This window comes from Lycorma delicatula, chromosome 3 (genome assembly GCF_047948215.1).
Source record: "Lycorma delicatula isolate Av1 chromosome 3, ASM4794821v1, whole genome shotgun sequence".
Classification (NCBI taxonomy): Eukaryota; Metazoa; Arthropoda; class Insecta; order Hemiptera; family Fulgoridae; genus Lycorma; species Lycorma delicatula.
Genome location: NC_134457.1, coordinates 187,057,014 through 187,082,501, shown reverse-complemented (window position 1 = coordinate 187,082,501; position 25,488 = coordinate 187,057,014). Strand labels below are relative to the sequence as shown.

General features: G+C 33.3%; 1 protein-coding gene and 1 long non-coding RNA gene across 3 annotated transcripts in view; both read left to right on the top strand.

Moving 5' to 3' along the window:
• The window catches only part of gwl (serine/threonine-protein kinase greatwall), a 75,435-nt gene that overhangs the window by 14,490 nt on the left and 35,457 nt on the right, over positions 1 to 25,488 (top strand). The gene's annotated exons all lie outside the window — the stretch shown is intronic.
• LOC142322297 (uncharacterized) lies at positions 111 to 6,794 on the top strand. The gene is made up of 4 exons (XR_012755816.1): positions 111 to 174; positions 514 to 577; positions 845 to 936; positions 6,178 to 6,794. It is a non-coding gene; the product is annotated as an uncharacterized LOC142322297 (long non-coding RNA).

The window sequence follows — 25,488 nt, the reverse complement described above, 5'->3', positions numbered from 1 at the left end:
CATTTGTGTCACACTAGTTTACTAGTTTATTTGAAAGTTATCTCAATGACAAAGCCAACGGTTTTATATAAAAGCCCATTGAATTTTTGCACATTCATACTACGTATTTACTGTGCCAGTATATTGTGTTACTCTGTGCTCCATTTTATCTTCACCATCTTTATTATTTTACAGGTAAGCAAAACAACATTTTAATAATTAAATATAAAATAATTATCCATTTTAAATAATATTTTTTCTGTATATTTAATTTTAGCGATAAATAATTAAAATATATAATAATTATAAATAGTTGAATTAATAGAATAATTTTATTTTGCTTAAGTCTAGTTTATTATGATAGTAAATAAAATTAATATTAATACTAACACACTGTTTTATTAGATTTAAATATATGTTTATATAATATAAGTTTATAATATATATTATATGTTCTGTTTTATTTTATTACAGCATAGACTTATTTTAAAAATTACTGTGTATTAAAAAGCTAAATATTTTTTTCTTTTACAGGATCTAAGCATTCAGAATTAGATTCATTAATCTTAAATCAATTCAGCAGTATATTTCATTAAAAGTAAGTATTTGTTTAAAAACTACTTTTTGAATTCAAATACTAACAAATTATTTTATTAAATTTAAATATACATATTTTTTTAAATTTTATTCCAGTATAGACTTGTTTTATAAATTACCTTGTATTAGAGAGCTAATTTTTTAATCAACATTTGTTTTATTTTAAAATTATTTAATGTTTATTTATATTATTTTAGTTGTTCTATATAAGATTTTATTTGAGTTTGAATTTAATAGTAATATATTTGTCATTTTCTTTTTCATTCAGAACCTTTGAACCAGTTACTAAAATGGCATGGTGTGTAGGGGAGACTAAATATCTTCTTTTTTATTTCAACAAGATTCACTTCTATTTTAAAAGTAAGTTATTATGATTTACCATTTATTTTATAAAATGTGTTAACAAAAGAGAATTGAATTCTGTGTAATAAATGTATATGCAGTTGAAGAACAGGATGATGAAGATAATTATGTGGATGATGATAATGATGAAGTATGTAGTGGTTGTGCTACTATTAGTCCTGAATGTCAAACCATGACTTTGTCCCAGATGATCCTTTTAGTTTAGAAGATTTGTTTGATACTTGTAAATGATTATTCCCTGACTGTTTAATAGATATGGTATTTCACCCTATAGATGCTGAGGAATGTGAATGTTTAGATCTAGAAGAATATGAAAATGAAGTGGAAATGGAAGTACCTTTTGCAGTTAGAAAAATAGTGGAAAATCCTATTCCAGTTTCTGAAATATACCACCTGTTACACTGTGATGGTTACATATTTGAGTGAGATTACATATTTTTAACAAATAAATTTAAATAAATTCAAAATTTATTAATTATTATTTTTTTAAGAATCAGATTCAGGAATCCAGAATTCCTGTTTAGAATCAGGATGAAACAATCATTTTGTGATGAAAATTTAACATCCAATAGAGTATTTTTAAATTTATTAAAAAAACAATAACAGTTTACTATAAGAAACATTTCAGAAATTAATTCAGATTTAAATAAAAATAGTTTATATTAAAAATGGGATGAGATGTTTGTCAAAAAAAGATTCTTATTTCAGTATGTCTACTGCTGCTATTATTTATTTGAATGAGTTTATCAAAAGAGAAAATTGAAAGTTTAGAACTGAAGTTGTTTGCTTGCACTTGTTTATTTATAACTTCTAAATATATCGAAACATATAATTTTTTTCAAAAAAAAAATTAATTAGTCTTACTAATGGTTTGTACAGTAGAATCAATATTTTTAATTATGAAATAAAAGTTTTAAAATGCTTGTATACTGATGATTACAATCATATTTTGCATAGTGAACTTGCTGCTGCATCTGTTTATATTATTGTTAGTTTTTGTATTTTGTCACTTCATATATTTAGTTTACTTGATGAAGTTAAGGAAATTATTGATTTAAAAATCAATCTTTATGATTTAAGCAGATGAGTCCTGCAAGAAGAATTGTTATTTTCAATGATGAGAGGAAACAGGTAATTGGTTAAGTAAACATTAATGTCATTCTACATGTATGGAAGCTGCTGAGCTACATACCCAGTCAGAAGGTAATGTTAAACCTATGTCAGGACCATCTGGTATAAAACATCCACTGGCTGGTAAGCAGATACAGCTCAATTTGAATGAGCCTTAAGTTACCCTACTAGATATAATTATGTTATTTTATACATATGGGTTAACATCTGTTGTACTCTGGTAGGATGCTGTGCATAGAGCAGAAGAAACAGTGATGGCTCTTCCTCTTAATATAAAATCTGTATTTCAGATTTTAAACAGTTATATTCAGTGTGTTAGAACTGGGTTAGTCTTTACATATGCATATTATGATAATCAGTTAAATATTGAAAATGCATTACTGAGTACATTACCTTGTAGCAAAATCCTGTTGGGTGCTAAAGGAATTGAGAGTTCTGATAAACTCCAATGTTTAAAATCAGATGTAGATGAGATATGGAGTCACATGAAAACCATTTAAAAAAAGAACTACAGAGGATGTTTTTAATGAAGAGGCAGTTCCGCCATGCAAACCTTTTACTTACTCACAGTCAATTAAAATTAAATATAAAGATTGTCAGTTGTTGGCCTGGACACCAGCTAAAAACGGAAAATATTTAGAAGGTTTGTTATTTAAGGACAGGTATAAAAGAACAAAAAAAGATTGGAAATAGTTCTTAATGATAAGGATGAACAAATGGAATTAGTAAATGATCTCATATCACAGTCATGTTATATATTTAAAAAAGAAAAAAGATGGAAAAAAGTAGTGAAAGGTTCAAATGAACCAACCAGAAAGGTAAATTTTTTAATGATATTTATTTAAATTTAATAAATTTTATTTCTTTTTTGCGGGATTAATACTTGAAACAGGAAAATGGGCAATAGATATAAAAGAGCTAGATTGGATGCAGTCCAACATGGAGAGTTCACTCATTGAAAATGCATTCACATGCAATCTTTTAACCTATTATAAAAATGATAAGATGTGTGTTCAGATGTAGGGATGGCATTGAAAAATGCCAGAAATGATATTTTAATATTGGCAAATCTTTAATCCATTATAGCTCAGTAAAATTTAATATATTAATAGAATTAATGTATGAAAAACCAATGACCAGTGATATAAAAGATGTAGTATTTAAAACAAAAGAATCTGATGTATATAGCATAAACAATGTAAATAATTCAATTCAGGATGCAACTGACAAATTGCTTCAGGAGGAAGCTAATTTTGAAAGGAAAGAGTGGTTAGACTTATCACATTTGATGAAATATTAATGAGAGTGAATAAATTTCATTCCTTAAGAGGTTCATGTTTTATCCTGTTACTGCCTAAATCTCTTCAAAATCACATGGTTATTAATATTAATAACCATGTGTATTTTTAGGTAAATAATCATTAATGATGATGAATTCTGTTTTAGATCGTCTATTCTCTGTCATTTCATAAAAGGTGTTCATTGTGAACAAGTAGATAAGTGGTATATCACTCTTTTAGATAATTTGATTTTCATGATATAAATTTCCCTATTCTGTTAGGTGAGATAAAAAGATTGGGAGAGAAGAATAATGTTTCTGTAAATATTTATTCATATAATGAGTAGAATAATATTTCCATTAAAAGTGTTCTTAAAAGACTGGAGTGAACATTTTGATTTGCTACTTTTAACAAACAAAGTTTTTCATTATTATTATTATATAGTTGATTTTTAAAGATTGATTGGCTCACAATTAACCAAAAACAACCATAGAATTACTATTTGTAAAAGATGTTTTATATTTTATAAAACTGATAAAAATTCAGATTTGAAAATGAATTAACATATAGAAAGATTTAAGTTAAGTACACCAGCAAAAATTATTATTCCAAAGGTTGAAAAAGGTGGATCACCTCCAATGTTAAAATTTAAAAATTTTCACCTTATATTTCCAGTACCAATTGTTTGTTATGCTGATTTAGAGTATATACTTAAGCCTGTTTCAACATGTTACCAGCAACAAAAGACCTTTTACAGTTTCTACTGATCACCATATTCCAATGAGTTTCTGTTTATATTTTGTTACCAATCAATCATTTCCAGATTTTATGTATAGTGCAATACCTTCAACTCTTTTTTTATATAGAGAAAAGATGCTTTTCAAACATTCATGTCAGTGCTTACAGATATGTGTTAAAGAACTGAAAATTACTCTAAAATTAATAAAACTATTATTTTTACTGATGAAAACAGAATTGCATTTGAATCTGCAATTTCTTGTCAAATGTGTGCAGTTAGATTTAGTTCACAAATATTAATTTGAGATCATTGTCATTTAACAGGTCAATATAGAGCTGCATTATGTAACAAATGTAATTTGCAAAGATGAAACCAAATGTTTCTTCTGGGTTTTCTTCATAACAGTTCAAATTATGATTCACATTTTATTGTTAAGGAGCTAGAATATGATAAAAAAATTGATTTAATTCCCAACACTACTAAAAGGTATATCTCATTTACAAAAATTGTTGGTAATCATATGTCTATCTGTTTTGTTGATTCAATTCATTTTATATCATTTAGTTTAGACTATTTAGTTAAAACATTACCAACTGAAAAATATTATCATTTAAAATATTTTTTTAAACAAGATCTTCATCTTGTAACTTGAAAAAGAATCCTTACACTAATTCACAGGAAGTCTTAAAAGGAATTACCACTGAAAGAAATTCTTAAGCTCTCTTATAGGAGAAGATATTAAAGAAAATGATATATTCATGCTAAAACTGTATGGGATCATTTTAAAATTAAAACTAGGAGAATATAGTGATCTTTATTTAAAATGTGATGCCCTTCTTTTAGCCAATGTGTTTGAAAATGTTAATTTACTTTGTTGAAGAGAATAGAGTTTAGATTGTGCATACTACTACACACTTCCCAGTTTTTCATTTGATGCTATGCTTTATAAGTCGTGAGTTTCACTTGAATTGATCACAGATTATGACATTTATATGTTTTTAGAAAAGGGTATTAGAGGAGGAATATCCATTTGCGTTAAAAAGTATGCAAAAGCAAACAATCCGTATATACCTGATGAATATTATAATAAATTACCACATAAGGTTTATCCTACCTAGATGCCAACAACTTCCTTCCTTCTTCCTTTTCTTTCAATAAATGAAGTACTCCCTAAGAATAATGAAAGTACATAACATGCCTCAGTTTACTCAATCTCCTTGGTTAAAGAGTTATATCAATTTGAATACCATAAATCAGCAGTCGGCAACCAACGATTTTGAAAAAGACCTTTTTAAATTGATGAATAATGGCATATTCGGCAAGTAAATGGAAACATTAGAAAATGTATCAATTTAGAATTGGCTTGGTCAGAAAAGCGGTTGATAAAACTCATTGCGAAACCAACATTAAAGATAGGATTATATATGAAGAAAATATTTGTTCAGTGTGCTAAAGAAAATTTCAAGTTGGATAAACCTCTATGTAGGCTTATCAATATTAAAACTTAGTAAAACATGTATAATTTTCATTATGATGTGATGAAAAAAAATATGGATCAAAGATTAATCTTTATATGTATCCGGATAGCTTTTTTTATGAAATGGAAACTTAATTTTTAAAGATTTACAAGAAGAAACTTTTAATAAATATACATCTGATTTTCCTGTTTTGCATCTTCTTTTTTCTATTAAAAATAAAACGTTTTTAGGTAAATTTAAGGACAGATGTTCCTATTAAAGAATATTGGATTGAGGGCAAAAATATACTTTTTCAACAAAGGGGATTACAAAAAAGCTAAAGGAATAAAAAAATGTGAAAAACTTAGATATTAAACATTATAAAAATTGTTTGGTGAAGTAGGTGATGATACCTACAAAGACCTATATGTCCAAATGAAACTGATATGTTCAAAGATATGGTTGAAACTGTAACTAAACAAACTTGCATTAAGTATTTACAATGGTAAACATGTAGTTAACAAAATAATAACTACCTTGGGGGCATGCCAATACCCCTTTAGAACTTAAATGTTTATTTAATATATAAAAATTTATATAAATTATTTTTCATTTGTTTTTTTCTTTTCAGTTTAAAATGAATTTTAAATCAAAGTATTATAATATTAAGTCAACCAAATCACTGTCTGGTGGCTTATGCTTGTATTGAAGTTAATTTGATTAATGCCAGAATGGAACTGGATGATGAATTTAAACATTGATTTTCATATTGGATGAAACTAAATTACATTTTTAAGTTAATGTGTTTAGTAGGTTTAATTATAAAGAAGAAATTAATCCTTCAGTATGTTTTCATTTTAAAAAAATGTTTTTTTTCATTTCTGTATGTTTAAGATATGGTAGACAAGTATGTTTGCACTGACACATTAACTTTTACAGATAATGATTATGAGCTGGGCATATTCTACTTATCTTCAATGGAAAATTTTAATATTTTATCAATTTTATTAAACAAAAAATCTGTACAATTACATTTTATTATCCCAAGAATTGATAAATGGGGTATGATTGCTTATTGGAGTGGGAATATAAAAATATATTATGTAAAAATTACTGGAAGGTGACTAATAATTTTCTTTCTAAATGTTTTCATAAAATGTTATTAAATGTATTTTTTTAAATTATAAAAACATTGTACTATTATTTCTGTATTCTTAAAATTGATTAAATGTATTGTAATGTTTTTGTTAATTGTATTGTAATATTTTTATTTTACATTTTAGTTCAATAAATATTTTTCAAGTTAAAAGCAGTTTTCATTTCTTTCTTCCATCTTCTCTTTTATTTTTAATTAAACCTTTTGTAATAAAGAAGGAATAAGAAAAGAAAAATTACATTTTAATAAAAATAAATTTATTCTCTAAATTTACAACGCATTTTTATATATGCTATAATATATCAATCGTATTTTTTTCTTCTCAAATAGCCCATTTAGAGGGCACGCTTAATCAACTTTTTAGCCCACGCTTCTTTCATTTTTCTAGAGTGGTGTTCTTTGTCTTCGCGAGTCCATTTTCTCTTCTACAAGTGAGGTTTTCCTCTTCTGAAACTCTAATTCCTGTATTGTTTTTCTGAATGTTGCTTTGTCTTTTAAAATATCTGAGTCTATTGAATTGTTTATTGTCTAGGTCATTGTGTATTTCTTTCAGCCAGGTTATCTTGTTCTTGTGAGTGTTTAGTAGGGTGAAGATCTGTTTTGTTAGTCTGGTGTTCTCCATTCTGTATATGTGTCCATAGAATTGCAGTTTTCTTTTCCTGATTACATCTGTTATTTTTTTCTATTTTGGAATATAGCTCAATCGTATTTATATATTTTATAAACTTTATTTTTGGGATAAACATTATTTGAAGAAAATGTTTCAACTAGAATGTATCATTTAAATACACTTAAGAACCTTATTGATTAGAGGAAGAGGTGGTTTAATCTAGAAATAAAACAAATGTTTTTTTATGAATCGGTTCATTTTTCTTTCAAAATCTAAAAGTAATTATATATTGTATTAAAGTCAATAAAGCATACAAACAGATAGGCATTAAGTTTAAAATACATATAATAAATAAATTAAAAAAATGATTAATCTTTTCTCCAGTCTTCAGGAAACATGTTGTATCTTGATTTCAGGATCTTGTACGTAAACAGGTAAATCTTCATAAGCCTTTGCAGGGTCATACCAACCATAATGATCAATGATGAATATTTTGGAAAGGTAGCGGAGAACCTCTCGTCCAGGACTGTTTAAATAGCACTCTTGTGCTTTATTCATAGCATTTCCCATCTTTTCCAACAAGTTGTAGAAACTGATCTCCTTGTTCCACCACATGTCAGCCACATAGCATTCATAGCAGTCATGATTTTTGTCAAAAGAACAAATTTTCTCTGTTTTACAGGTAAATGTGTTGATTGGAAGATAATCGCAGCCGTCGGAATCTTCCACCTTGTAGCGATTTTCATTCAGAATATGCTTTACCAAGGTTTTCTTGTCTACCTTTTGCATATATTGTGAAATTAGGTCCTAAACTTAAAGATGTATGGTAACCTTGAATCCGTAATTCCAATTGCCTATTTCTTTTTGAAAGTGCTATATTTTAGATTTAGTAGATTGAGGCAGTATATCCTAGTAGTCGAAAGGTGGTTTAAATAAATGATGTTAGAATTGATGCCCCTCCAGAGAAATGATCGTTAATTCTTTGAGGTACACGTTACCTCAAATTCCAGATATGTGAAAACAATTAAAGTAGACTACGAAGGAACCCCTGTTGAGGCTGACAGACCGTGAACTGAACTGGTTAAGAAACGCTTCTTACTGTCCCTGTTAAAGGCGTGTATTGCATAACACATTCGCTTATCATTAAATAATATGCTGTCCTGTTTTCAGGGATGGGGATAGAGGTCTCGATCTCAATGATTATATCGACTGTAACAGTTTTCAAAGTATCGTTCTGTTTCGAACAATCTATAAAGATCAACGGTATACAAGAATATTTGCTTGAAACGATTAATGCTTCTTCAGACTCTGTTTTAGTAAGATCGATAAAAACTTAAACATTTCACACAATAGCGAATCTCCTTGAATGTTTTCGTACGGATAGGTATATCGAATTCAGATACAACCAGATGTTTTTAATTGAAATGGAATCAAAATAGGAAGCGATTTTAGTTGCATTTTCTTTTCTTAAGTTTGAAATCCTACAATTATATAACGAGGTTTTTCTGCTTGAATCGTTTTCACCGCCCGTAAAGTGTCTTTTCCGTTAGGCAGAGACGGATATTCATGCAAGTTCCATCTCCGGAAAGTCATACAAATGGGTGCATCTGTCGACGGGCCTGAGGAGCGAAAACCGCCTTTCATCTGATACATTCACGTACGGTATTTTCCATACGATTTTCATGATTTTAAAAGAGAACGTTTTTCCAGCTGGAACAACCACCGCGTTATTATTGGTGGAAGCTCGAAGCAGGATAAATTCTTGTTTCACGGTCAGCAATATTCTGTTGTAGTCCTCGAAGAAACCTAAGAGCATCTTCAGCGGTAGTATTACGCTAAACTTGCCAGATTCCCCGCTGATGTAACCAGACGGAAGGATATCTTCTACGACAGAATACCAACTCGCCGTAAATATGTGGTCTTTTTCCGAATTTCTGAGCGAAAGAGCATTTTTCATAGGAAAAGTTACGCCCACGTTTCTCACCCTATCGACTTCTTGTCCTGCTATCTCGTACCGGATCTCGTCGAAAAGAAACGCTCCGAAATTATTGCATAATTTTAGTGTTGCATCAGTTTCACCTTTGACGTCGCCGTACGTTCCGTAGATGTGCTGATAACTGTTGCATGGAAGCGTGTACACATCTTGTTGCTGAACGGGAATTCCTATCTCATCTCTGTTGTTAAAAGTCGTAGCCGCATAAGAATAATGGGTATGGTACTCTTTACCCGTAATGGTTTCATCGAACACCTCGTTCGCAGTCTATATTTGTTATCTGCCCGCTCATTGTTGTATAACCGTGAAACCTAAAGATTCCAGAAAACACGTTCTTTCATGTTAACCGTTTAAATTTTTTGTCGACGACGGTGCTTTAGGTACAGATTTATATTCAACATCATGGGTGAAAATCAACCCCATCGTTTCTTCGTCTCAAATGTAGTCTCATGGTCACTTCCTTGTCTGAAATTTATAAGCTGCGATTCTTTGTTGCACACGCGCACGGTTATATTTCGTATGGACTTGGTGTTGACCGGTAAGTAAATGACGCTGTGCGGCACTTCAGTTATTTTATATCCCTGTCCAACGTTAGGAAACATTCGTGAATTATATGACCTTCGCCCACGTACGAACCCCAGTCGATGTTAAATGTTATGGGCATTGCATTTACAGATGAAACAGTGACCGGTCTCTGAGATAGGTTCCACATGTAAGCCGATAGGGTCACCTCGTCAAATAGCAAAAGAGTAGGGTTTTGTAAAATCTACTACTGTAAGGCAAAAGATCCTGTAATGCAACGTAAGATCGACCATGATCTTTAATCAACATTCTGGAGGAATGTTTTTACTGCGAAATTGCTGTTTCTGTTTTTTATCATCAGTTGCGTTCGGTTCTGTGTTCTCTGTGTTCATCTTCCTTGCAATCGCCCATCGCATGTTTCAGTTTCATTCTCAATCCCGCGATCTTATACATCTCTGGGGTTAGCTTTATCGTTTTGCCATCGCCGTAATAAAACGTTATTTTTCCACGTTTTAAATGTTGTAAGACATGAAATCGATGCGACCGAATTCCCACGCAGTGTCTCTGAGTTCAATCGGTGGAAAATATCTGCGGATAACGGATGATTTTTCGATCATACAGAACAATTAAAAAATTAAAACACATGCTCATAGACGACTGAATCAAAACCTTGACTACCGTCTAAATTATATTTAACGTCGAATTTCTCCCCGCTAATCAAAAGTAATGAACTAACTTTAGGCGGGCGTAGATTTCCATAACTATCGAAATAAAACCACGTTTGCACCTCAATTTTTATAGCAAACCCAATGTGCACCCGGATGATGACGTTGTCAAGGTTCACTATTCCCCAATGGGATTCGTTTATTTTAGTCGCGCAGAAAGTTTATTTTAGTATGCGGATTAAAGTATCGCGCATGAAGACCCCTCTGAACTTCTTTCTTTTTCCTGTTTAGCCTCCGGTAACTACCCTTTTTAGATAATACTTCAGAGGATGAATGAGGATGATATGTATGAGTGTAAATGAAGTGTGGTCTTGTACATTCTCAGTTCGACCAATCCTTAGATGTGTGGTTAATTGAAACCCAACCACCAAAGAACACCGGTATCCACGATCGAGCATTCAAATCCATGTAAAAATAACTGGCTCTACTAGGACTTGAACGCTGGAACTCTCGGCTTCCAAATCAGCTGATCCGGGAAGACGCGTTCACCACTAGACCAACCCGGTGGGTTAGACCCCTCTGAACTATGATATATTAACTTTACGCGCCAACCCCATCAGCTTTAAATTCAACAAAGGGAGATTGGAAAGCTTGCGCAGTAATTCTATCGCCTTCATACGCCTTGACGACGACATATAAACGCGGCCTGCAGGCCAACGTTTTTTAAACCGCACTCTGTGTTTGAACAGTACGGCTCGAGGTAAACGCCCTTCCCTTTTTTCTTTACGGTTCTTCTCCGCGTCCCTTTTTTTCTTCAGTTTTCCACCAAATTTGCTTTTTAATATCATGGTGTTTGTTACAGCCCACGCGGCAGCCTTCTCCGTATAGCTAGAATTAGGTGCGGACACCGTCTGCCAGGCTCTTTCTGCTAACTCTTTAACAGCCTGCACTCTTCGTCGAGAATCGCTGTAAACGCTTTACGCTATATCATGCGCTTTACAGGCTTTATCGAGCGAGTTTGTATCCGGATCGCCTCTCCAAAATCTTTGTAGTTTGGTCCCAGGACCGCAGTACTGGTAGCCCGGTATGTGAGCCTTGAGAGGGAGGTAGTTTCGTTTAACCGCAATCAAACGGCAGGATCGTTTTCGTTTTTATTTGTTGAAAGGGTGTCTTTGTTTTTCCAATCATACTTTCGACTCTAATGATGACTTACCCAAAAATGTCGAATTTCTGCTGGACGAGAAACCGCGCATATCTTATCGTTGTCAGATCGTTTTCGTTGTCTAGATGAGCTGCGTTTTTAGCGCTAAAAAACCACAATTGTTAGCGTACTGCTCGATGAAGTCATGCAATCGTCCATATTGACGGCGTCATCGTAATTTTCCTCACACGCTAGGTTGTACATTCTTTTATCGCGACCATCGATATCGCCTTTGTCCGTGATCCCGAACTGGATTCGAACCAAATTCTGTCTGTTCAAACTTATTGATTGGCTTGTTCTAAAATGAGTCGTTTGCAGTGCTCTCTCACCTTTTATCATCCCTCGTTCTTTCGGTTCTTCGATTATCGATATGATTTCATTATCGTGAGCCGTATTGCCGGCCTTCTTTGATGCTATCTACTTTTTAACCTCTCATAGACTTTATTAGGACATTGAGAATAAACCTATTCGATTTTTCGGTCAAGGTCATCGCAGAAGGCATTAAACCTTGTCGTTTTTTTAAAAGCGATGGGTGGAAACAGCTTGCTTATATCTACATATTGGTCTTCATCCAGTCCAGAGCAGAATTATTTGTTTTGTGTGCATTTGTCGCAATCAAAATTTGTTTTTCCAAGTCGTGTACATCGAGGGTCGTTTCTTAAAGAGGAATTTGAACAGCCGTTTACTCTTCATGATACTTCACTTCTCTTATGAGGATATTGCTATTTTCAAGTCTATGATCGCATCACCGATTTTCAGTTGATTCCCGTCAAAGTGAACGCCATCATACACGTTGTCCGTGTTGTTTTTTGTGTCCAAAATGGCGTTAATCATATAGTCTTGCGACAGCCCTTCCCTAATGTTAGTCCTAACAGACTTACTTTCCCGTCAGGTGTATGCAGCAACTGCTGCATACACCTGTGGGTTCAGTCGAAAGATTCTTCGTGTTCAGCTCTCGATCGCGGCTCAATCTCTTCTATTTTATCAGCCCGACGAGTCGTGTAATGAATAAATCTCAGCGACATTCCGTCGTCTTACGCCTCTCATTTCATTGTCGGCCGTGTCAGGCGACGAGACTAATTCCAGGGGGTGCAAGCCGGAAGTATCCATCTTCTGGTATTACTTGCTAAACGACTGTTTTTCTCCTTGTCCGACCTCGCCTGACGAACGTTTTCTGTACTTCATCCTACCTTATTCAGTTAACTGATTGAACATAGCGCCCATGTCGAACCTCTTCGATTTCGCGGTAATCCAGCTCCTCTTTTTCCTCAACTCTTCGGCACTCTCGCGGCGGCGGACGAACTTTCAGGTGTATATATTTTTTCAGTCGCTTTGCCTTGCCCTCTTCAAAACCGATCTATTCAGCGAGCTTAATCAAAGGTTCAGTAAGCGAGTTAAAGTCTTGTTGCAGCTTCAGATGGGATCGATCCTGCCTCTTGTCAATTCGGCGTGCTTTCTTTTAATACTCCTGCGAATCTGCGATCTTCGCGGTGATCCCCCTGTGGTCTTCCAGGAAAGCCGTTCAACGTTTTACTATACGCAATAACCATCGGACTCGGTTTAAGTACTTTTTGGAAAGCCTGTACGCCAGCCTATACGCTAGTGTGTAAGCTTTTTCGGGCTTTTTCAAGCTTTCCGGTAAACGTATCGAAATTAAATCTGTATCGCTTTTTATCAATATCTCTTTCCTTATCAATTACTAAAAACGCATTTTTTGTCCGGTTTCAAGCCTCGTTACATATTTATTTAAACTTTTCAAACGACATATCAGGTGTTACATGATCGTGATATATATTTAGGTTTCTTTCGTCCTGTCGAAAGACCATAAGAAAATTCACATTGTCACGAACAAACGTTTTGGGGATTTTGCTATACGTCTGGCTCATATAGAACACATCGAAATTATTGTGTCGTCCAGTAGTAAAATATTTTGCAATGTTGTTTTGTTTTTGGCATATTACATCGTCGAAAATCATTATCGAATGTGGTTTTGTTTCTTCAGGTGCTACAATAACATCGTTATCACTGTAAGGATTGTAACCTATTCCTTCAACATCGGTTAGCAAACGTTTTAAAAATAAATATTTAGTTGGTACAACGTATTGGAAAACACATACATCGCTAAATCTCAACCCTCTAGGGTCAAACAAAAGGTTGAAAACCGCATTGTTCTTACCAGAATTTGAAAGAGCTATTTCAAACACCTAATATTGTTTGGAAAAAAGGACTCTTTTTCGAATTAAAATCGGCATCACCTACTAAACGGTCAAAATTAATTACCGTTAACTTACGATCTTGTTCATCGACATTCATCTTTGCTACTGAACATACTTTAACAGTCTAATTTATTTTATCCACGTATCCTCTTATCGAATCCCAAGCAATGGACAAATAGTTTATTACCGCTTTTCTTTAACACTTTTTCCACCAAGTACACGTTGCCATACTTGATTTTACTAAATTCTTCCGTATAAAAACTCCCCTTTACAATTTCCCCCTTCCTATCATTAAGAACGTACGTTATAGGTTGTGTCATTTTTTGCCTTACAGATTGTAAAAACTTCAATCATCCAATTCGGAAGATATCCTTTTGCAAATAACTTACTTATCCTTACCTAATCCTTTACATTAAATTTACTTGCAACCGTACGCGGTCGGCGTTTTTTGCAACTTTTGATATATTTGGCAACACTGCGTTGATTTTTATGAGACATCTTTAGGTTTAAAACATGTAGTTCTGTGCACCCTATTGATACAATTGTTGATCACTTCATCTAATATACTTACCCATCGGTAAGCTCTCTGCTCGGTAAATTTACGCCACATGTAAGATTTGAGGGTCCTACTGAACCGCTCAACAATTTAGGCATTTTATCAGAAAATGTTGAATAACGATTTCTATCAAACAGAAAGTAATGTTTTCATTTTTTAGTTAAACCACTCACTGTCATCATCTGTTTAAAAATGTTTCATTTTATATTTTTGAAACATAGGTTCAATTTACCTTTACAACTTTAGCCTTTTTACTCTTTAATGGGAAAGCGAAAGCGTATTTTGAAAAAAATTATAAGCGTGAGAATATATTTATATCCTCTATTTATCTTATAATATTGTATCATCTCTACCAGATCAGCCTGGTACCCTTAAGTTCTTGTCGAAAAATTTCTGCGAGTTTGCTTGTGAAGCTCTTTTGCAGTACCTTCTTCTAAGCTCATAGTTCAGCGTCAAGTTATTTTTTGGAACACTGTCCATAGTTTATATATACTAATTGAAACAAATAAGGGTAAATAAAGCAATTATATCAAAAATAATTATTTATTTATATATTTTTTAAATACAGTCAAAAGATACGATGTTACAAGTAATATGAGACAAAAATTCCATTCTGAAAATCTGTTACGTAAATTTTCGTATTTGATAACTAGCAAATTCAGTTTCACAACTTCTGTTTTATTACCAAAGTATTTCCCTTTTTGTAATCTAAATTATTGATAACGGAAATTTGTTTTTTAATAGATAAATGATTTATTGATATTATTTGTCCTTTTGAAACGAAACCGATAATCCAAGAATTGCTTGAGATGTCGGACTCGGATTCGCAATCAGTTTCTTCGTTGGTAGACCCCTCCTTATCCGTTTTCTCTAGGACAAGATATTCGGACTCAGACGAAGACGAGCTCATTGTTTCTTATACACCTACGATCGGCCATTAACTAAAACAAATAACACAAAAACATTCGCTTAGAAAGCTTAGAAATCCGCTTATATACCGCGACTACAACAGCACGCGCCTGAATACAACATAAAACAACTCGCCTTATACTTGTTAACCAACACGCAATTTTCCGATGCATGTTTATGCTCCTCAAACGGGACATCTCATCCATCCACTCAAATAACTCGCACTACGCATGCTACAGCATCTAGCACGCTGGTGAAGTAGAATCCTGTTTCTAACAGATCATCAATACTTGGAAATTTTCTCGGCCGTTCCTCAAATGTATTACGTAATAATATATCAAATACATCACCATTTCTAACGAATCTATAACACTCAAACCTCTTCGATTGCATCGCATTTAGGTTTGAGTTCGTAATGAATTAAACAGCCATAAAGAAAAGTAGTTCCTAAATCAAAAACAAAACCGCAGTCAACACACATACATTTTTCTTCGTATTGTTGAATACGAAATTTCTTCAAATCAGATTTTGAAATAGAGCGGATTTTTTTTACTTAGCGCCGCAAACGGGAAAAACATTATTTAGATTAATATTGCTCAGTCGTTTACTTATCCCATAGTTTTAAATCGAACTCTTTTTTTCTAATTCCTATTTAGACATTTGCAGTCTTCTGATTAATTCATCTATCGTATCATTTTCTGTTTCCTGCATCGATCTGAAACAACCAATAACATCAAATGTTTATACATGATTAAATACTATTAAGGTATACTAATCGCATGCAGTAACTAATCGAATTAAATTTATCTTTATTCGCGAATTCTATTTGCTAATGTAACTCGCTTCGTACAGAGTAAACACGGATTACCTTCTCTACTTATTTCATCTGAAAATAACTTTTTTGCATATTGCTTACATGAGTTATGATCCCATGGTATAAAGATTATGCTTATGTCTTCGATAAGACAAAATTTGCAAAGGATTAATCTTAATCGTTTCTTCGCTAAGATCTATGAACCTTTCATCCTCATCCATTTCTATTTCTGCTGCTTCATTTTTAAGCAAAAAGACAACTCATTCAATTTCATACAAGGATAAATGTTATATAGACCATTATTGTTTCACAACCATACTGAAAAAAAAATGGCAGAATAAACATACTCGTTTTAAAAAAGCATTTATTAAAGAAAAAAATTGTCTCCACATATCGAACAAGTAATTGGAAGAACTATTTTCTTATAATACAAATTGGATGTCCATAAGTATTTGTAATAAATTTAGCACCGTTAATCTTACAAAAAATACATCGAATTAAATTCACTCCTTCTAAAACAGGTATTTCTTTTATTCATTTTTATAACCTGCATTTACTATAAAATTCAAAAATGAATTGCGTTTTCCTTTAAATAAATATTCTTCAAACGACGAAACAACATTATCTTTCAAACTACCGAGATACATTTTGGTTTTCTTTTTCCTTGATAGGAAAACGAGTTAATTTCATAGATACGTTCTTTATTTTATTTATATCAGTATTAAATGCATGTGTAGCAGTTGCATAAGTATTATAAAGATCCCCGTCTGAAAAATAATAAAAAATCTTCTCAATTTAATAAACTTTTTTCGTAAATAAATGTAGAAACTATTTAAAAAAATAGTTACCAAATTATTAACAGTGCTTTCAACACTGAATTCCATTCTAGTGGTGGTGTGTGAAGAAAAGGATGAAGCCTCATTTTGAAGAAGCAAAACATTTTTCGTTCTCAGATAATGCATTTGCCAATTCTTGTTAGACTCATTCCGTTACAACATTTAACAACTAATTTCATCCATCTTCAGCCCATTGGGATTCATTATTGTTACTAGATTCTGAAGTCCATTAGTTTCATTTTTTATTTCCGTAATTAAACGAATAGCTGTTGAAACAGTTACATCATCATGTAACAGTACTGTATCATGATACAGTAATTGTTACATCATCATGATCACTACCCTCACTACTACTAGATTCAAAAACTAATCTTCTACGAGAAGGAGAAAGGGTGAAGAGCGACGTTGATATCTAGTAGATGCCGATGGTTGTTGAATTTCATCGAGGACAGCATCGAAAGCATTCCTTAATTGCTCATCAGAAATGGACCTATTTTTTGACAGTGGTTGTTGATTTTGAGAATCTGAAGCAGAATCTAAATCGGTAGATGAATCGGCATCAAGTACGGAGTCAACAGTATCCTTCAACTGCTCATCCGAAATGAACATGTCTTGTGACATCTGTAAAATAATGAACTAAACTAACAAACTATATATTTAAAATTACTTAAAAACTATTTCTAAATGAAATTCCACTTACCTTTGTTTGTAATTAAATGTTTTAAGTATAGATAAACTTCAATACACAACACCGTTTTAGCGAATGGTTCGAAGGTTCTGCCTGAAAAAGAAAACGACGAGTATATTACTATTTTATTCAAACTCGAATAAAATCTTATATAGAACAACTAAAATAATACATACAAACATTAAATAATTTTACAATAAAACAAATGTTAATTAAAAAAAAAAAATTAGCTCTAATACTCAGTATTTTTTTTAAAAAAACGTCTGTGCTGGAATAAAATAAAAACAATATATATATATATATGTATGTATTTAAATAATAAAATAGTTTGTTAGTATTCCCATTTAAAAAGTAGTTTTTAAAAAAATATTACTTTTAATGAAATATACTGCTGAATCGATTTTAGGAATAATGAATCTAATTCTGAATGCTTAGATCCTGGAAAAGAAAAAAAATTAGCTTTTTAATACACAGTAATTTTTAAAACAAGTCTATGCTGAAATAAAATAAAACAAAACATATATATTTAAATCTAATAAACTGATTAAAAATATGTAATCTCACTCAAATATGTAACCATCACAGTGTAACAGGTGGTATATTTCAGAAACTGGAATAGGATTTTCCACTATTTTTCTAACTGCAAAAGGTACTTCCATTTCCACTTCATTTTCATATTCTTCTAGATCTAAACATTCACATTCCTCAGCATCTATAGGGTGAAATACCATATCTATTAAACAGTCAGGGAATAATCATTTACAAGTATCAAACAAATCTTCTAAACTAAAAGGATCATCTGGGACAAAGTCATGGTTTGACATTCAGGACTAATAGTAGCACAACCACTACATACTTCATCATTATCATCATCCACATAATTATCTTCATCATCCTGTTCTTCAACTGCATATACATTTATTACACAGAATTCAATTCTCTTTTGTTAACACATTTTATAAAATAAATGGTAAATCATAATAACTTACTTTTAAAATAGAAGTGAATCTTGTTGAAATAAAAAAGAAGATATTTAGTCTCCCCTACACACCATGCCATTTTAGTAACTGGTTCAAAGGTTCTGAATGAAAAAGAAAATGACAAATATATTACTATTAAATTCAAACTCAAATAAAATCTTATATAGAACAACTAAAATAATATAAATAAACATTAAATAATTTTAAAATAAAACAAATGTTGATTAAAAAATTAGCTCTCTAATACAAGGTAATTTATAAAACAAGTCTATACTGGAATAAAATTTAAAAAAATATGTATATTTAAATTTAATAAAATAATTTGTTAGTATTTGAATTCAAAAAGTAGTTTTTAAACAAATACTTACTTTTAATGAAATATACTGCTGAATTGATTTAAGATTAATGAATCTAATTCTGAATGCTTAGATCCTGTAAAAGAAAAAAATATTTAGCTTTTTAATACACAGTAATTTTTAAAATAAGTCTATGCTGTAATAAAATAAAACAGAACATATAATATATATTATAAACTTATATTATATAAACATATATTTAAATCTAATAAAACAGTGTGTTAGTATTAGTATTAATTTTATTTACTATCATAATAAACTAGACTTAAGAAAAACGACATTCTATTAATTCAACTGTATATAATTATTTTATATTTAATTATTATTTATCGCTGGAATTAAACATATAGAAAAAATATTATTTAAAATGGATAATTATTTTATATTTAATTATTAAAATATTTCGCTTAACCTGTAAAATAATAAAGATGAAGATAAAACGGAGCACACCGTAACACAATATACTAACACAGTAAATACGTAATATGAACTTGCACAAATTTAGCGGGCTTTTATATAAAACCATTGGCCATGTCATTGAGATAACTCTCAAATAAACTAGTAAACTAGTGTGACGCAAATGAATTATAATTAGATAACTTTTTTTAAACAAGAGTAAAGGAAAGTCGGCAAGCACGTCTACATTTTTTCTGATTTTAGAGACGGGTTTTTCCCTGACATCAGTAGGGGGAGTAAGCGTGTCTGTGACGTCAGAGGGGGTGACGTTGCAGTCTAGGGAGTTGGTATGGCTGTGACAGCAGAAGGGGTTGACGTTATTGATTACGGTTAGAACCGTCAATTTTGCACTACTGTGTACTTTTTTGCTTCGAATTTTCATTCTCCATTTTCTTTTTATAATTTTATTCCACTCATTAACTTAACCAACATGTGCTTTATGTTTTCCTAGTATCTCAGAAGATACCCAGTGTCTTCTTCAAACAATAATTTTTTTCATTTCCTTAATATTATCCTGTTACTTGACCTCCATTGGAGCCCCATACTTACTGCTATGTTTAGCTATTAAATGTCAGGATTTTATTTGTAAAATATATTTATAAATACTTATCTTTTAACATTTATTGTATTCATTGTACTCTGATGAACTAATTCATTCATTTTCTTCTCATTCTTTTGTTGAAGCTTTCTAGGAATTACAGATAATACTGTTGATTAATTTTACTTTCAGGTATCCAAATAGTCATGATGATGCCTTCATAATAAATAAAACGGTGATCATAGCCGTTAACTTGCTTTTTCACACTTTTTATCCTTGGTATTTCTGAGTGATTGTGCCTAGTTTCTGAATCACATTGAAATATCTAAATCTCATCACATGTCATAAATTTTTCAAGAAATTGAAAATAAATCTGTTAAACTAATTGTATTTATGATATTTTTTTTTATTATTTAATTTTAATATTGTAATTAAAAAAAATTATTACATATATAATAAGCTGAAATACTTATTTATCCATAAGGGAACCTACAGTTAAAATTCCAGATACATATTTTCAAGTTTTGTTAAAACAGCTTATGTTGGTCTTACAAAATGCCACAAAAACAGTAGAAGGTCAGTAGAACAGGCATAAATTTAGATAATGGGCACAGATGGGCTGGACTCGCAATTAAGCATTACTTGCCCCGGGAGGTACCTTCGAGCTCGGGGGATCCAGAGTACCCATGCTTCATCACCACCGCCCATCCATGCAAGTACAGTCCTTCTCCATCACCAGTCCTTCTGATGTAGTATCAAGGCGATCAATTTCTTTATAATCTCGAAGCGACCCTCGTTGCTGAGCATTCTGTTAACTATGTTGTCCACTGCCAGTGGCCCAACCCGTAGCTCGCATTCACGGCTTTCTCTCATCCATCTGACGCACTCACATACAACATGCTCAGGCGTGTCCCTTCCATCACAATAAGGAGAGACATCGTCATTGGCCCACCTTCTGCCAAGAAAGTACACTCGAAATTCCAGTCAGGAATTGGGTGAACCCTATTGGTTCACCCAAATCGTCTCCAGAGCCAGGACCATATGTCAGGGATCAGCCTGTGTGTCCACCTTCATGTATTAGCTGTATCCCAATGGGCCTGCCAGTCATCTAACATCTTCTCATATGACTCCCTGGTGTCTTTCCCCTTGTACACTTTTACCTGATATCAAGCCAGCTGCTGAATAGCTATCATACAACTGTCATCATGATCTGGTCATTGTAGTTCATTTGAAGACTTTGCAAGTCTTCTTTTGAATTTTGTTCATTTGCAAGTCTTTTAACAGTCCCTCCCACATCATAACTAGTACTTTTACCAAGAGAGATGTGGCAAAAAAATGCCACTCTGCTTTGATCCCAAAGTCTGATTCATGGTAACAGAGATTGAGAAAATTGAGTCTGTTTTTGTACTGAGAGGCAGCACCATCATGTAGTATCATTGCAGGCTTGGTTTTGTGGTAAAATGAGACTGAATGAAACCAATTAAATATTTCTGAAAAAGGTACACTGCTATTGTCATGTGTGAGACACTCAGAAAATATGACAAGAGATGTATGCAGCATGGTTTTTGTTGTTGGATCTTGGAAATATATTGTGAGGGGTGAACTGTTGCCTGTGCATTGTTCCAGTGGAAACCTTAGCCTGCATCCTGGAGAATGAATGAATAGTTCTCAGTGAAGTTGCAGATTACAAAATATTCATCTTTCAGAGATTGCTTCAGATGGGTGAGGTAAGGGGACAGTTGAGCAGCAACAAATGAGTATTGAAGAAGTTTCAGAAATTTTTCAAAAAGTATATGAATTCTTCAGTAAGTTTAACTAATGTCTCAAGAGATGTTCTTTTTTCAACTTGTATCCACTGTTTGTAGGTGATGTTCGCAATGCAGTTGAGCTCAAAAGTTTCCTCAATTCTTCCCTTGACTTCTTCAAATCCAGGACAATTTTTGTAATTTCCAAAGTAGCACACACTGCATATGTTATAATATCTTTGTAAGACTTAATTGGTCTATCACCTTTTGTCAGTTCTTTCATTCTACAATGCATAACCATAAGTTATAGTAATTCATTTTTTCTGAACATGCTCTCATCTTCCATTTATCTGAAGAGAAATAACATTTTTTCCAGGCATCATTCGACTTATTTCCTCACTCACATACAGATCAATTACTTTTTCTACTGTTTCAAAATTTAAAGTTCTACCAGGTTTAGGATCAAGACATGACGCATTTAACTTTCCTTGCAATGTAGTCTGATCCTCCAGATTCATCTTGAATGTCTTTTAAAGTCAGTCAGGGAGCATTGTCAATATTTTCTTCCTGATGTTCTTATCATCCGTGCAAGAGGAGATCCACAGGCTCAAAAACATAGAGGCTATCCATAGACTCAAAAAGATTAGAGCATGCAGAGAAGATGGCTTCATCACTGACCTACTGAAAAACCTCCAATAAACTTCCTCACAGAATTCACACAAATCATAACAGAAATTTGTTAGACAGAAAAACTGAAGACTGGAAATGTGCTTTCATCCACTTGCGACACAAAAAGGGAGACAAAACAGATGTGAACGAACTGTCTAGGTATCTATCTCCCTTCTTGAAGTTGCATACAAAATTTTCTAATCTTGTCTTCTGCAAAGAACACAAGAACAGCTCAAACACAAAATTGGGAATACCAAGCTGGTTTCTGTCCCAGTCCATCCTGCACCGAACAAATTTTCAATTTAAAAACAATTTTGAAATACAAAACAGTCAGAAATAGCCTGATAATTTGCATTTTTGTTGATTTCAAGAAGACCTACGATTTGATTGACTGATAGTCCCTTGTCTTCATCCTCGAAGAGCAAGAACTTAACCCAAAAACCCTGAAATTCATCAAACAATCTCTTGCCGCTACTACCTCTAAGGTAAAATTCATGGGCAAAATATCTGAGCCGTTTTTGATAAAAACTGGCATCTGATAAGACCTTTCTTCGCTTCTCTTCAACCTTTTTCTAAACAAAGTCATCTGAGAATGGGAAAAAGAATTGAAAAATCAAAACTTCTAGAAACCTCATACCACTTGCTTGACATAAAAATATAAAATATTGAAGTCTAGCTTTTACAGAGTGACGCAGCTATATTAGTCTATAATGAGATCACCGTAATCACTCAAATAGAAATCCTCAACAAATGTGCTGGAAAAAACAGCTTACAAATTTCTTTCCAAAAAATCAACTTCATCTGCTTGAAAATCGACGTCCAATTATTGACTACAAAATACAACCGGATGAGTCCAATACTTCAAATACCTAGTTGTAGTTGGAGGCCTTCAAGGTTGTTGATTATCTGGTGGAGGGTTTGGCTTGTTTGTATCAGGTGCGTGTGCGGCACTCCTGGATGTACTTTCAAACGTCTTTCATAAGGCCCTGCCAATCATAGTAGTGGCAGATCACCCGCCAAGTATCTTCTGCTCCAGGGTTGACTGACTTCAAGAACGTTGTAGTAGTGTCTTATGATAGACAAGCAGTTGGCGAGTGGGACGTACATTCCCACTGGTCAGGGTCTTGCCCTAATGCTAAATAATGCTGTCTTTGTTCACTCATCAAGGTGAGTGTCTGAGCTAAATTTGAATCCTGGCATAATCAATGGCATTCTGGATCGGCTTTTTGTGCCTCCCACATCTGTTGAAACAGAGAAGTGGCAATGACTTCTTGCAGTTGGGGTGTAACTGCTTCACTCTTCTTGGCCACGTTCACTCAGATGCAGTCTAACTTCTCCCACACTGTTGTAATATTTTTTTCCACCAGTTCTCTTGACAACAGTTTTGGTAGTTCATTCTCCCGGCCAGGACAGTGCTCTAATGTAAACTTGAAACTTTCAACCAGTAAGACCAAGTGAACATATTTTGTTTTCTGCCTGGTGGCCTGCCTTAGCCATATCAAAGCCTTGTTGTCGGTTCTGAGGATGAAAGTTCAGTCTTCAAGGTACGATTGATAGTGTTTGATTGCCCACACCAGGGCAAGGCATTCAAGCTCATTGGAATGATATTTCTTTTCTGCATCAGAATTTCGAGCTGGCATACGAGGAGCTGGCTCCCCGTTTTTGGCTAGCTGTTGAAGTACAGCTCCCAATTCTTGCTGGCTGGTGTGCAAGATTGTAGGAAGCTCTGGATCTGACCAACAAAACTTCAATGGTCAATTGAAGGCCTTCTGAACAGCTTTGATGGCTTGCTGTGCAATTTCTGGCCCATGTGCAGTGTTTCCCCTACAGCAGGTTAGTCAGCAATGCGGAAAGCTTGGGCTATATTCTCACAGTCAGTTGCAGGTGCTGAAGAACTTCTACAGCTCTTTTCTTGACCCAGGAGTCTGTGTTCGATGATGGCCCATAGGTGTTGCTGCTGCGGAATATTACCTGTGGGTGTGATTACATAGCCCAAACACGACACCTCATCACCAAATTGAAATTTCTTCAAAGAGCATGTCAGGTGGTGAAGTTGTAGGCATTCCACACCAAGTCTAGGTGGCGTAAGTGTTCTTCCCAGCTACTGCTGTAAACAAATATGTGGTCTAGATAAACCAGGAGCAGTTGAAATACGTCACAGGAAAAGCTTGTAATGCTTTCTTTAGTATTCGACGTGTCTCAGTCCTGATTGGAGTTTTAATTTTAAGACCATGAGTATCCTTTATAAGGGCTTATGTGAGGTGATTATGTTGTATGCTGCACCAGTATGGGCGGTTAGGCTAAAGTTTAAGACCTATTGGGATATTTTGTTGAGGGGCCCAACGCCTTTTGTTATTAATAGTGACTGGGGAATATTGAACAATCTCTTGAAAGGCAGTCTTGATGATTGCAGGTATGAAACCAGTAGATTATATTATATTAAGACACCAGTGGAAATGTCATTGCGGCATTTGCATTAGTGGCATCCTGATGTGGCCGCGCTTATGACTGAGAGATGTCAATTAGTCTGAAGGTCTGAAAATGATCCCTGGTAAAGCCCATCAGATACGATGGGAGTGGGTTGGTGACCGGAATCATCACATGGCAGGATCTTCCCCTTCGGGGTCAAGATCCGCTGGGAGGTCCCATGTTGAACCAGTCAGGAAACTTCTTTCTTCTTCCATCTTCTTCTTCTGCTTCTTCTCCAGGAGGTGGTTGGCAACAAATTAAAAATCCAGAATGCAAGGATAGCAGGAGAATTTATCTCCCTACTAATCGCAGAACCTGGACAAATACCACTTGTTGCTGTGTCTTTTGTTTATCAAGCAGTTCATTATTTATTTAGTGGCGGTTATACATTTTTGTGTTTTATTTGCAGATGGAATTGCTATTTGCATTCTCGGTCTTTAGACCAATGTGAAATAATTGACCGGGGTTGATCATGGAAGACTAGGCACTTATGAGCTTCATTCTCCTGGCATGATTCCACCTTAGTCCATCCCCTGAAATCCTTTTAGTGGGGTGCAGCGCCA